The following is a 16,076-nucleotide window of genomic DNA, read 5'->3' as shown; positions in this document are numbered from 1 at the left end:
TCGAGAATAGTAGGTCATTAGATGAAAGTCAAAGATAGCCATAATATATGAGGAAGCTGAGGTATGTATGTGTTTGTTGAAAGTGCTCACAATTGTACTATTCAAATTATCAATTTAAGGGCTTGAAATGGGGAGGATGAGAGAAATGGTCACCAACCTTAGGCCTTAAAGCTTTGTAATCACAACTTTCAACATTTTCGGTTTGGATGCTATTTTGGACATCTTGTAACACTTTTGATATGGGTAAATGTTGTGTTTTGTACTCGCTGTTTTCCAAAAGGTGATCCAATTTTACTTTGTGACAAATGATTTTTATCCATCAAGTGAAGCGAGGGATGCTTTTTGTTCCTCATTTTTGCTTTGCAACAATTTTAGAGGTGTATGGTTATGGTCATTTGCAGTTCCCAGCTATCTTCAAGATTTTTTAATCGATAACAATAATTTTGGCCTATGGTCTGAATGGTTTATTATTAGTATATTGTTCTGAATGGTTTACTATTAGTATATTGTTTTGGGATCAATATTTGTCTATACCATATCAATGAACATTTGATATCTAAATATATAAAATGGACATGTAAAGACAAGTATATGAGTATTTACCAATCCTTTTCAAGTATGAAATAACATAGACTAATATGCCAAACTGTTTGACCAAGAACTAATTGGCAGCACAGATTGCACTAATGGGTTTGAGCAATCGTCACTTGATATACTAAACTAGTCAACACAAAATATGTATTAATCAAATTTATATTCGTATAGTGTAGCAAAGTACATCTTTTAGTCAGTGAAATCCCATTAACATATTTTCTTGCTACAACACTTTCTTACTATGCTGAGTTTATCCCATCTCTCCCTACACTACAATGAGTATTCATTTATCTACATTGCTTTTCAGATTCTGGTTGCATTCCAACAGTCACGTCTTTATCTCTTCATTGTAGGGATTTGTATTGCTTCAAGTTTTGCTGATTCATCTTATGTCATGCAATTTTTTTTCTTTTTCATCATTTCAAAACTGTGCTGTTTCTTTTCCCTCTATTCACATGTTTCATACATATATTAGTTAAAGCTGTTCTATCTATTTGTGTAATGCCACTGGCACACTCTAATTGGTTTCCATTCACACGATATTCTTGCACATTCCCACGCTTTCATCTAGGTGTATTTCTTATTCCCATCTTTGCACATTTTCCTCTCAAATTAACATTTGCACATAATCTCGACTTGTACACTTTCTTTACAACTTTAACCTACTTTTGTTCGAAACTTTAAAACACTTTGTTCTTCCACTTATTATGCTTAGATATTTTGATATGGCATTACATCATGAAATAACTGATCAATTATGGTCGATGATGCTAAAATCACTTATGCATGAGAGTTTGTTTATATTTGTGTATATAAATGAAACACTTAAATGTCAAACACTAGGTTCAATTGTAACTTCATGTTTTATAGTGTCATTGATTTTAACACATTACATTGTAACTTCATCTTTAATGGTAACTTCATGTTTTATAGTGTCATTGGTTTTAACACATTACATTGTAGCTTCATCTTTATAGTAATCATTGATTGATTTTGCTTTATTTTGGTTATTTGAAGTTTTTCATTTGCATCCTTTCTCTTTTGGTTGAAATGCTTTCAATGAACACCATGAACTTTGTTCTATTTGCAAAAAAGTGTGTTGGTTGACAAGGGACAAACATATCACTACACATAATGTTCACCAACAAGGCAAGCCTTTGTTGGCATACTAATTGCTAAGAAATGTGCTTCCTCATAAGAGGTCACAAGTTTGAATCTAATGTGGGGTAGATTATGTACACCTCCGTAAAATTTAGTAGTTAAATCACTGTGTGAAGTAAGGTCTCTTCTCCCACAAATAACAAGGTTTCATATGCCAATTTGGTATCTGTCTTGGCCATGACCTTAAAATAGATAATTATTATTATTATAAATGTAACAACTCTAAGTTTTATTGTAAACAACAATAGTGGAGAATGCATATTTAAAACTAATTTGTATGCTGTTGTAGTTTAATGTACGTATTTAAAACATATATTATTATGTCTAATTGTAAGTTTCTTGGAGAATTTGCCACGATATTTATTTTACAAAGTGATTGACATTGCTAATCCTTAATTGGAATCATCATCAGAGCCGAAAGTTGAGTAAGGAAGAGCAAGAGATTATCATTAATAGATGCAGGGCCAGTGGGGGAAGAAAAAAGGTGAGGAAGAAGGTCGACTACATAAGAAACCTAGAAATTTACAGTGGAAAAAAATCCAAAAAATATATATAATATACAATAAATTAATAGAGATATTAGAAGGATTATAGAAGTATTCTACATATTAATAATTGGTACTACCATACGATAAATATAGATATTAATATTAATATAGTATAGGAAGTAGAATTATTAATATAAATAATAAAAGTATTATAGTATTAATAGTATACACATCTATTAATATAAACTGTAAGTCTATGAATACTAAAATAATATTATAATATTAATATTGATATTAATACTATAATATAAATATTAATATTACAGTAATAGATATAAACATTAATACTAAAGTATTAGAAATATAAATATAAATATTAATACTATATTACTAATATTAGACTATTATATTACTAATATTAAACTATATTACTAATATATAGAGATATAAATATTAATATTCAGAATTAGGGATATTGATACTAATAATATTGTACCATAAATATAATAAAAATAAGATATTAAAAGTAATAGATTTGGGTTAGGGAAAGTAAGATGAACGAAGAAAAGAGGAACCATACCAAAGAGGGGGAAGACAAGAGAGTAGGGTGCAAAAGGAAATAATGGAAAGAAGGCAATTACCCTTGATTGGTGATTGTCCTTAATTGGTTGAATAATGGAAGCTACCTCTTACTAATCTCCAAGCCATCGTCTTTATTCATGTTTTCTGTGTTTTTCACGATCTCCAAGGCTTCTTTTACACATTTGTCGTGGTGATTCTCTTGGGTGAGGATTTGAGTGTCCTCTAGGTAGACATTATACCTTGTTTTAACTAAATGCTTTGCAAAGAGTGAGGTGCAAACGCTTTCATTTTTGATACCGTCCCCATGTTCCTTCATCCCAATTTTAAAAGATCTTCCCATTTCTCCAATATAGCATAGGCTATAGGAGTAAGAAAACTTATAGACACCTTTTTGTTGGTGGCTATCGATATTATCTTTCATAAATCTCATTCTTCGTTTCACAATTATTAAGGGTTTGAATGAGGTTTTGATAGTTTAATTTATTTATGTATTTATGTTTATCAGAACATTGGTAATCCTATAAGTTACTCAAATGTATGGGATGTAGGCCTTTTTGATATTATTTCCCAGTAGATGCGTTTTGTAAGATTATTTTCTTCCTTTCTTATCAAAGGCCTCCTTTATATCTTTGTCCTTGTAACCAACACTTTTGAAGACTTTTGGTAGGTGGCTTTTTTATTGTTTGAGATGCTTATTGTTGGATATTCTCATTTCTCTTGTGGCTAGTGTTTTGAAACTCCAATCTTCTACATAGGGTCATGATGAGAGTTGACATGTAAATAGCTCTTGGTGTGGGTTTTCTTTATGAAAACATAGTGCCCAGGGATCCTATCTTGTTTTGAGTGCCTAAGGCATCTAAGAAACGCATGTTCTCATTGTCCTCTAGTTACATTGTAAACTAGATGTCATCCGAGATTCCATTGAGGTGAGCTAGAAACTTTAAGCTGTTCTCCTCCATGGGTACATTTCACATTGATATTGTTAACATACCTTTTCCAACGTGTAGTCTTAAGGTGTTACAAATCCAGGGCTCTTCTTTCGAACTTTTCCATGAACAAGTTTGTACAATGGGAGGAGAGTGCAGACCCCATTGCCGCCCCACTTATTTTCTCATAATACTCTCTTTGGAAGTGAAAAATGTATAACCTAGTTACACTTTTGCTAGTTTGGCTATATGAACATCGTAACCTCTTTTAAAGCCTATACAACTTCATTTGAAGGGATTTTGGTGAAAAGTTGGACCACATTGAAACTAATGATCATGCCTTCCGGTTGACTCTTTCCTCATTAATGAGGTTCATGAAGTGGCACGAGTGTTTTATGTATGAATCAATGTCACGAACTAGGGGGTCCAAGATCTTGGCAACATATTTTGCTAGTTCGTAAGTAGGTGAGCCAATGATAACTATTGGCCTCAAAGGAGCTCCTTTATGTATTTTGGGAAGGCCATATATCCTTGGGGTGATCTTGAATTGGACACCAATATTTTCTTCAACTCATGAAAGTTGGATTCTTTTATGACTTTCTTAACCTCTTTAGCCACCTTGAGGTTACTTCTATGCTTCTTGTGGCTGCCACAGGTGCTCAAATATTGTTTCCATGTAGTTTTTTTAATTCATAATCACTATAGCTCCTACATTGTTAACTCTCAATACTACTATTTTCTTGTTGTTTCTCAAGTGATAATTGTTAATTCTTCAAAAAGTTGTTGCTTGGTGGCTTAAGTCTTCTCAGTATAAGGGCACATTGTTGTCTCAATGTCTCTTTATCTTCTCTTAGATCCTTAATTCCATTTTCTATTCAATAAACTATGTCATCCTCCAAAATGACCTTAGGGGCTATAGTGAACCTCAATCCCTTGTTGAGAATGCTATTGTTTGATAGATTAATAACTTTATTGGAAGTGGTATCATTTCTTATACTCTTGGCTTCACCGCTTGTACCATTGATTTCACCATTTACACCACATATTTCATTGCTTCTCTCACCTACACTATTTATACCATTGTTTTCACAACTTATACCACATGTTTCATTGCTTTTGTTGGCTTCAATACTTATACCATTATTTTCATTGCTCCCATCATGGATTACATTGCTTACCCTATGAATATCACATCTTCTCTTCCCCACAAGCTTCTCAAAATTTCTTTGCTATATTTGCATAATTAAATGACTCTCATTTTCATCCTTGAAACTATAAATGCATTAATGACTATCCATAGGTTTCTACAAGTTTGGTTGGCAAGCTCTAAGTGCCTCTTCAGTGCTGTACATGATAGGGTATCAGGATTGGCTACAATTCTTCTTATCTCACAACTGACTACTGCTTGACTAAGTTGAAGGAATGCTTTTGAAGTTCCAATCCTTTGCAAGAGTGGTAGTTAAAATCACGAGGGCTTCATTGGGGGAGCAATACCATACAACGTGCGTTTATATTGGGGGATGTATATTGAGGAAAAAATGAAATAATATATTGAACATATAGTAGGGGGTAAGGGGTTTTTGTATGCTGTGTATAGAAAATGGAGCTCAAAGTTAATGGAAAAACATAGTGGTATAAAAAATATTAATGAAAAAATGGATCTACAATATTGAGTGAAACTAGAGGTTTTGTAAATTGGGAAGGTGTATTGGGTTTGTATTGGTAGGGAGTTAAATAAAATGATTTTTAGAGGTATTTTCTAATATGTATTCAAATTAAGGGTATTGTTTAGTATGCCACGAACACACGTGCTATGTCAGAGGTCAATTAAGTAAAGCCGTCATGGTTAAAAGTTACAATCGCTGCATCTAATAAGAAAAATCAAATTATATTTCCTTTCCTTTAGTTTAGTTTTTAGTTTTTTTCAAAAAATGGATTTTATCCCACGCTACCTCTCCATACATGTTAGAAATGACAAAGTTACTTACATTTCAGCTCTCATCTCCACCATATGCAAAATATTGGAGTTTTGAAAACACTTGCCATGAACAATGGGAATATCCAAAAATAAGCACCTCGATGAAGAAAAAGGCCACCTAGTATAAGTCTTCAGAAATATTGATTATAAAGACAAAGATATAAAGAAAATGGTTAGAAAAAGAACACCATCTTGTCTTACCCATCTAGTGAAAAATGATGTCAAAAAAGCCTACCTCCTATATATTCAAGGAGTAATTAATAGGATTACTAAGTAACATAAAAATAAGAGTAGAGTATTGAAACCTGTGTTCAAACTGTCAATATTCAAAGAGTCTCTAGTAAAAAGGATGCATACATATTTAAACAAAAATAAATTTTCTATACAATATAAAAGAGATATAGATATGAAGTTATATATTTAATAACGGCCTGGAGTATGCCGTAAAACTGCTTCTGCTTGGCTAAGAGCTCGTCTTCCTTGGACGTAACGAAACAGGTTAACGGCCCAAGACCCAGAGGCATTTGGCAGGAGTGAAAGCCTGCTCCCTTACGGACCACCAGCGGGTTATTACAGGTGGCGTGGTTTTCCTTGATAACGGTGATGAGTCAAACCGACATTCGCGGATAGCAGCCAGAGATGGCTGTCCTCACTGTTGGTTTGACACCCGAGTTTGATAGGTTTTGCCACCTTCGGAAAAAAAAAAAAGTTATATATTTAATAAAAAGTGTAAAAAAAAAAAAACGTATGTAGCAGTCGACTATATGCCGCACATAGTCACTCCTGTTCCTGTTCTACTTGCATTGCCGCTGCTGTTGTCGTCTGACTTCCCTGCATTGCTGCCATTGTCTGCTTAATGGTTGTCCCCTTGATTTCCACTATTGTTGTCCGACTTCCTCGCATCGCCTTCGCTATCTTCCTATTAGTTCTATCCCCCCCGTGCTCCCATTGCAGTCATCGCTGTTGTCACCCCGCTGCATTACCACTGCCATGCACCAGACAACTGCCACTATCCAAAAGCCGAGTTTAAAAGAATAGGCATATGTGTTTTTCTTCCAACGACCATACCAAGTGTCGATACCCAATAAGGAATATTTGGTCAATTGGGTGCAAACAATTGATCACCAAGCAAAGTATTCAAAGTCGTAGAGGAAGTTGAGCGATTGGAAGACGCAATAGTTGTGAATTACACCAATCTTACAAAACAAAAAATAAATAAATCTGCCAAGCATTCGAAAATTTGTCATGTATAATTGGCAGGATATGCACTATCTCCATGCATTTGAACAATTATTACAATAGTTTCATTGGAAGGTGCTGAAATTATTTCCAAAAGCTTCCGTTGTCGACTATTAATATATAGCCACTATATGTATATCATTACTTACCAAATTAATTTTGATATATGGTTAACGAAAGGTTATATTGTTAGGACAATCCGAAGGTTATAACAATATGATATATAACCTAAGTAGTGATGCAAGCAATATTTATAAAGGTTGAGGTTTTAACTCGTATCGTAGTTTTAGCGAGATCCTTAAATCTGCGTCCACTAAATTTAATGGCATAATAAATTATAAATTTGGAGTAAGGAAAAAAATAGAATAATTTGAAGGGTATGGTATAAAATATGAAGGCTATAGCATAAAATATAAGGAAAATAAAGGAGTTTCCTATTAAATTTGTGAAGACTATTACCCCATACAAAGTTTTTAGGAAAAAAATTATATAAGTTTGAGAAGATAAGTCATTAATCTTATTATTAGTACAAGTCATAAGAAAAATTATATCAATATTAAGTTGGCAAATCAATTATCAATTTCATAAAAAAATATAGGTGAAAGGGAAGATGTTTTTGTGAGAAATAATATGAAGTCAAGGACATACAAATCACAATTGATGATTATGAATGTATATCTTAGTTCAATGTCATAATCATGTTTGAATTTTTTTTGACATAATTCTCTGTTTACCCTTGTTTAAAGGATCATAGTCATAAACTACTTACACAAGTCAAGAAGTGTAAAGTTACGAAACACAAATTAGAACAAGAAAATGAAGCTTTCGAGAAGAAATTCGATGTTTATCAAAAATTGAAGAAAAAGGGACAAACACTGATGCATATAATATTATCATTCAAAGTGATCCTAATCCAATTGAAGTGAAGATGTACTTAGAGGTTGTAGTTCAAACGATGGAAATCTCATGTGAAGATCCAACAATTAGCCAAGCAACTTCCATACGTGAAGGAAATCAGATACCTCAAGTAGATCAAGAAATCACCACAAACAGGTTAAGGAGAAATAAGATCACAAGAACTCCTTATCGACACCCAAATCATAAAAAGAGACATCTCAACGAGTTTGCATATCCATATCACTTAAAAACAAGTGACTTGTGTTCCCAAAATATCGATGTCACCATAATCCAGTGTTATGATAACGATTCATCCCAAGTTTCTAGTAATCACAAGATTCCACAAAAGATTAATTTGGGATGGTTAGATCATTTCATAGTACGAAAATTTTGTACTACACTTAGAAGTTCATATCGTCTTATATCGTCAAAAATGTTACTTTCAATAATTGAGAAAGACGAGAAGACATTACGAGATAGAAAAATATATCAAGCATTGCCATAAATAAGCTTTGAGGACAAAAATTCTCTACAGGGGAAGGCAATGTTATGAACATGATATATAATTAATAATTACTAAATAATTACCATATTGAAGAGACGTGTCCTAAAGGAGATGACTATTCGTGAATGGGGCACCTTGCCTAGTATATAAGCAAGGCCCTCATTTGTAACTGTTAACATATCATATAGGATATCACTTGTACATTCAACATTGTTTATATAAATATATTACCTGTCCTATTATGGATATTTACTTATTCTAGATATTTAGAATATTTTGTTGTATGCGAACTTTGTTCGTTACAAAGAACTACATGTTCATAGATGATGAAATATTGAAAGTGAAAGACAAATGCTATATACCTTGCATGGGTAACTTGAAGAAGCTCATCTTGGATGAGTTTTACAAAAGACCTTATTCATGTCACCTGGTTATCAAAAAATGATAACAACCATGAAGAAGATGTATTATTGGCCATGTATGAATAAGGTAGTCGTTGAATACATTGCCGAGTGTCTAGAATGTCAACAAGTTAAAGTGGAATGCAGACACCTAGTTAGACTATTGTAATTGATTCCAATCCCTAAGTGGAAGTGGGAAGTCATATCCATGGACTTCATCATGGAATTACCGAATATGCCAAGGCAACATGATGTCACCATGGTGGTAGTGGACAATTTGAGCAAGGCACGTCACTTCATGCCTGTCAAGTCTAACCACAAGGCCATTGACATAGCGCAAATTTTCATGGAGATATTTATATTGCATGGCATACTCAAGAAGGTTATCTTAGATTGAGATGCCAAATTCACATCAAAACTTTGGAAAGAACCGTTTGCTAGCTTTGTGACTCAACTGTCATTCAACACAACATATCATCCTCAAACTAATGGAAAAACTGAGGGAGTTAGAAGACATGTTGAGGAAGTATGTTATGCACCAACCAAAAAGGTGGGAAGAGTTCCTACCCTTAGTTGAATTTGCATACAACAACATTTACCAAGAATCACTAAAGATGAGCAGAAGGTGTAAGATGAGGTAGAAGGTGTAATGCACCCATTAGTTGGGATGGCCAGTATACAAAGTAAGTCTTGGACTTGATACGTTGAAGGAAACAGAGCAAGAGGTTATTAGTATAAGGCATAAGCTAAAAGCATCTTAGGATAGATAGAAGAACTACACAGACCTACAAAGAATGCATAAAGAATTTCAAGTGGTATATCACATGTATCTTTGCATTAAACCAAGGAGGAGTTCATTGAAAGTGGGATCTTGTGCTAATTTAACACTCACATTCTGCAGATCATTTTTTATTTTGGAGAGAGTGGGGATAGTGCCTTGTAGACTAGCCTTACCACCCACCATAAAAACACACAATGCATTTCACAGATCCTTGCTTAAAAATTATGTATGTGACACTAATCATGTGATCGATTGGTCTAGATATAGGTGGAATCCGAGGGAGAGTTCCAGCTAGTACCACTATGCATTTTGGACTAGAGGCAAACCGTACTGTGGAATTGAGTAGTAGAGCAGGTCAAGATGCAATGGAAGCACTTTGGACTAAATGAAGCAACTTGGAGCATACAGATTATTATGAGAGTTTTGTACCTTTTTTTGTTTAATATGTAATGGATGTAAAAGCGTTGTACTTACGAAGCTCGAATTTTGTTGTCTTTTTCCTTTGGTAAAACACCGGGGACGATGTTTGTTTAAGGGGTGGGGTTTGTAACACCCCTTGCTTTGACTATTTCATTTGTAAATATTTTATGTAACTGTAAATCCAATGTGGGTAAGTATTGTTGGCAAGAACTCTTGGAATTATAAATGAAAATTTATTTAATTTGAACTCATTGGAGAAAAGGGACGATTGATGGTTCGAAGTCTGAGGGAACATCCCTGGTTTCGCTTGCTTAACCTGGAAAACCATAACGTTATCCTATTGAATTTAATGCTGGAACCTTCACGGCTAGGAAATGCCATTTTCCTGATTGAGCTTTAATGAAATGCGATTGGACCGATTTGGAGTCGGCAAACCCCGTCGACAGTTATGTTTTGAAGAGACGGATTGGCTGGGTGGTGCCCATCATGATTTCATCCTCTTGCAGCTTGAAGAGACAAGATTTGGAAGAGAAGGCATCATGGAGCCAAGTGGTGCACTCTCGACTTTTCCATGGGATGTAGATGTTCTGCCAACTGTGGCATAGGATGCAGATGCTCTCTTGCATGTTCCATGGGACGTAGGTGCCCTCTCGATTGTACAATGGGACATGTTGCCTAAGTTATACAGGCAAGATGCGACAATGCTTAGGGCGGGGGTTGTTACTCTGATCCCCACGCTCTCCATTCTAGTTGTCTCCTTGCATTAGGCTATGGGGGGTAGTCCCTATGAAATGTGAAGATGTAAGACCTGTTAGCAACCGACAAGTTCAGGAGACACAACTGAATGGCCTAACAACTTGGTTAATTTAGCAAGTTTAGTGATTTGATTATATTACCTTGAAAGAAAAATGCCTTAAAATGGAGTCAAAATACTTGCTTTACGTGAATTATCTACCAAGCCACTGGATGAGCAATTGCTTCTTTATGATGCTTCACTATCTTATATGAAATGCAACACTTAAAAACTAAGTGAAATGTAGGATCTTGGTTTATTTTATTATATGCCTATCTAAGTGAATCCTTCCTCTCAAATATTTTGAAGCTAGTCTCTAGTGTAGGTCGTGAGAGAGAAACCTAAGGGAAGATAACAAAGGCTATATTAATGATACTTCCCCTGGAGTTCTAACCTCTTGATGCCTCCGGCACTGCAGAGACTGTGGCTCTGACGACTGCAAGGTCACCATGTTAACCACAAAAGGGGGTCTAAGGTTCGCAAGTTGGGTGAGAAGGGTGGTCCTATCTTTATATCAACCAAGCTTATGCTTGGAGGTAAATTAGTTAATGCAAGGCTAATCCTAGAATGCAAGTGCAAGACGAGTGATTATTCTTTAGGTGAGATTGTTAAGGGTCTTAAGTACCTAGAAACAAATTATAATGATATTCAATTTAGAACAATGAAGTACTTAACAATGTATAATGACAATCTTCACCAAAAGAGAGTGCTCAAATGATCAAAATAGATGGTGCCATCAAATGTTGCTAAGGTTACCAATAGACAATTGCTCATGAAATGACCATAAATAGGCAGACTGAATGCTTCTTTCAACAATGCTAGAATGCCAATTAGATAATGCTGAACTTTAAACACAATTAGCAACTATGATATTAACAATAGAATACCAATGTGCCAAATAGATACAAAAGAGAAATACTAAATTCCTTATGAACACAATTAGATTACTTCAAGATTTCTCTTATCACAATTATGATTAGACAAGTGCCTTAAGAGTGACTTAGATTAACAAGATTATGAATACAAGAAGTGCTTATTCCACAATAATAATGAAGAGAAATGTATTCACTTGTCCAATAACCAATGATAGCAATGACAAACTAGAAGTATTCTTTTAGAAACAATGTCACAATAATGCTAGCTATAAATAAGGAAAAGAGAGCATTAAGCCAATCTTATCCAACAATTGCCAACTTAATTATCCCTTTAGAGCACATATGTTCTTAGTTAGATGAGGATGCAAATAGTGAATGCTTATGCAAAAGTGTAATGCATGCAATATGCAAATGGATGCAAGGGATGCAAATGCAATGAAATGCAAGATGGAGCAACCAAGAAGATGATGATTGCAGCAGTAAGAAAAACACCCAATTCGACTAGAAGACACTTATAAAAGATGCACAAGATGCAAAGAACAAGAGCCAAGTGAAATTAGAGGATTGCCTACTACTTTTCACACCACTGCTATGCTTAATTCAGACTTTATGCAGTATATATGAGTATATATTATGACAGCCTTCAAGAAATGATAAAATATGCCAAGAAATGCAAGCCCAACTAATGCCAATGATAAAATATGCATGCAAGTTAATTATTATTCCACTTTTAGGTGATTTTATCACTGTTGCTGATGATTTTAGATGGCTGTAGCAAACATATCACATCTGGAATATACTCAACAGTGCACAAAAGTTCACTATATGCAATTAATTCAATCACATGATTAATATTTAATGCCTTAGGTGATTAGTGAGTGAATTTAGGCTTATTTTAAATGTGTTTAAGCCCTTAATATATTGCTCTCATGAAATACTTCAGAACTGAAGTGAAACAATGATGAAGCAAAGAGGCTTATAGGGAAAAACACTAGGTCTAATGGCCTTGTAGATGACTAGTTTGGCTCCTTCAAGGCACTTGACCACCTGCAACCACCAACTTAGCTCCAAAATAACTGCAAGACAAGATGTTAGAGACAAAATGCCAATGCAAATTAAATCAATGATTGAAGAATTGCTGAATGAGGGCTAGAAGGATAGACTAGGGCTAGGAAAAGGCTAGCGATTAGGGCTAGAGGCTAAAGGAGGCCAAGAAAGGGAAATGATAGCCCAAGGGAGGCTAGAAGGGACCACGGCTAACGGAAACAAGGCAAAAGAGGGGGGTTGAGAGGGCTTAAGGTCCCTCCAAGGATGCAACAAAGCGCTAAGGGCCTGCGACTAAGCAAGAAAAGCCTTTTTAAGGCTACGACCAAGGAGGAAAGGGGCAATGGCTAGGGGCTAAGGCCCTTAAAGGCCTGTGGCCTTGAGAAATAGGCCTCTTGAGGCTCATGACAAGGCTGGAAGAGGGGATAGCTAGGCCTTAGAGGCCTTAAAAAATTTCAGAACCCTGCAATCATAAAAAATTACCATAAAATTCCAAAATTTGCTTCTTTAGGGACAACATCTTTCTTTCTTGGTTGGACGTTGAGCTTGGAGGGATTTTAGAGGCTAGATCTTGCCTTCCTAGGCCTAGATCTGCCTCAAAACCCCAACAAAAATGCTCAATTAGGCTAGACGTCTCACTTGGAGGAGTGAAACCCTTCAAACCCTAGCCTTAGGGCTAGATCTTCCACAAAAATTTTGATTTCCTTTGAGGCTTTGAAGATCCACCTGCAAAATGAATGAAAGAATTTCCCAAAATCCCAAATATATACAAAAAATTTAAAACCCCAAAAAACCCCAAGTGCTACAAAATAAAACAAGGGTTAGAAAATAATTTACAAATAGCTCATTAGGAAATTAAATCTTTTTAGCCCAAGATTAAATAAAAATTTTGAGAAGCTTTTTTTAAGTAAATTGCATGGATGAATAATTTCGAAAGATAGACCAGCCAAAACCCTTGTTCAAAATAATTCACCACAATGAAAGCTTAGAGCCCAAACAAGGTCGACTCTTCCCAACAGTCTTTGAACTGGAGCCCAAGGGCTGGCGTACTTGTAAAACTCTATAAATTCTGAAGATAAACTATTAATTGATATAGTGAATTAGATCAAACAATGTAAACTTTGAAACGGGAACTATAAACTCAAAACGGGAACTCTGGCAAAAAAACCCCAAAAAAACATCAAAAACAGTGCTAAAAACGAAAAGTGTTGATGCTGGAATAACACCTTTTTTTTTTTTTTTTTTTTTTTTCTTCGGTAAATTTTCAACATGTTTTAAAAATGGTGGTGAAAACCAATTTTTTGCACAAAAATTATCCAAAAAACACCCTCAAAACAAATAGTGTTAATTCTGGAAGAACACTTTTTTTTTTTTTTTTTCGAAAGTAAAATTTCAACATTTCGAAATAGCGGCGTAAAATATTTTTTCATGACCCCGAAAAACATTAAATTTTAAAAAAATAATAAAAACATAAAATAAAATAAAAAATTAAAAATTAAAACAATGAAAAAAAAAAAAAAAAAGTTAAAAAAAATAACAAAACATAAATTAAGATATATAATAAAAACAAACACAAAACAAAAATATAAAACTTAAAAAAAATCAAATATATAAAAAAAAAATATCGATCATAAAAATGTAAAAAAACAAAATTAATGGTAAAAATTAAAAAACCAAAAAAAATAATAAATTATAAACAAATAAATAGTGAAAATAAAAAATAAAAAACCATCAAAAAATTGGCAAAAAAAAAAAAATACGGAAAAGAAACAAAAAAAGCATTTAAAATAAACTAAAAATTATGTAGGTAAAAATAGAAAAAAAAAAAAAAATTAAGGAAAAACAAAAAAAATTAAAACCAAACTAGATTTAAAAAAATATAAAATTAACAAAAATAAAAAATAAAAAAAGTTAAAAAATAAATTATATCACAAATGGAAAAAGAATTTGGAATATATATATATATATATATATATAAAAGTAAAAACAGAGAAATTAAAAAAAAAACATTAGTAAAAACCGGGAAAAAAAAGAAAAAGAAATTAAAAACAAACTAGTTTTAAAATTTTTTTAGAAAATTAACGAAAAGAAATTTAAAAACTAGTGAAATTAATATGTATAAAAAAAAAAACATCAAATTATAAAAAAAAAAACCAAAAGAATGCATATTTTTTATTAAAAAAAAAAAATCTAATTATTTTTTATTAAACCTACAATTTTTATTTTAAAAAAGGAAAAAAAAAATTTAAATTTAAATTTTATTTTAAACAATCTTTTTTTAAACATTTTTTTTTTTTTAATTTTAAAATACAAATGATAAAAAACTTTTTTATTTTTTTTCAAACAAAAAAATTAATTTTTTAATTTCAAATTTAAAAAAAATTATTAAAAAAAAAAAATTAAAATTTAATTTTTTTTTTAAGGGAATTTTTTTTAAACCTAACCTTTTTATTTACAAAAAAATTAAAATTAAAATTATTTTTTTTTTTAAACATTTTTTATTTTTTATTTTTATTTTTTATTAAAAAAATTATAATTTTTTTTAAACATTGTTATTATTATATATATATATATATATATATTTTAATTTAAAAATAGAAATAATTAACAAAAAAAAAAAAAAATTAATTTTTTAATTTGTATATTTAAAAAAATTATTTAAAAAAAAATTTAAAATTTAAATATGTTTTTAACGGAATCTTTTTTTTTTTATTAAAAAAAATAAAATTTTTTGGGCCCCGCCCCCCGGCCGCCCGTGGTGGCGCGGTCGTGGGCGGAGGACCTGCGGGGAGGCACCTCCGCCCACGGCCGCGCCACCACGGGCGGCCGGGGGGCGGGAGGTCGATTCCCGGATCGACCTCCGCCCATGGCCGCGCCACCACGGGCGGCCGAAGTGGCGCAGCCGTGGGCGGAGGTGCCTCCCCGCAAGCCCTCCGCCCACGGCCGTGCCACCACGGGCGGCAGGGGGGCGGGGGCCCAAAAAAAATTAATTTTTTTTTTAATTAAAAAAAAAATTTCCGTTAAACAAATATTTAAATTTTAAATTTCTTTTTTTAATAATTTTTTTAAATATGGAAATTAAAAAAAATTATAATTTTTTTAATTAAAAAAAAGTTTGTTTAAAAAAAATTATAATTACAATGTTTAAAATTTTGTTTAAAAATAATAATGTTTAAAAAAAATTATAATTTTTTTAATTAAAAAATAAAAAGTTTGTTTAAAAAAAAAATAATTTTTATTTTTTATTTTTTAAATAAAAAGTTTAGTTTTAAAAAAAATAATTATTATTAACTTATAAAAAATAAAAAAAAAATAAAAAATATGCATTTTTTTGGGTTTTTTTTTTAATAATCTGAATTTAAAAAAAATAAAAAATAGGTATTTTTTTTTTA

The sequence above is a fragment of the Pinus tabuliformis genome, chromosome 5_1, assembly GCF_031772625.1.
Source record: "Pinus tabuliformis cultivar Carrire ecotype Pingquan chromosome 5_1, CPIR1, whole genome shotgun sequence".
NCBI lineage: Eukaryota > Viridiplantae > Streptophyta > Pinopsida > Pinales > Pinaceae > Pinus > Pinus tabuliformis.
Note: the sequence above shows the minus strand (reverse complement) of the source record.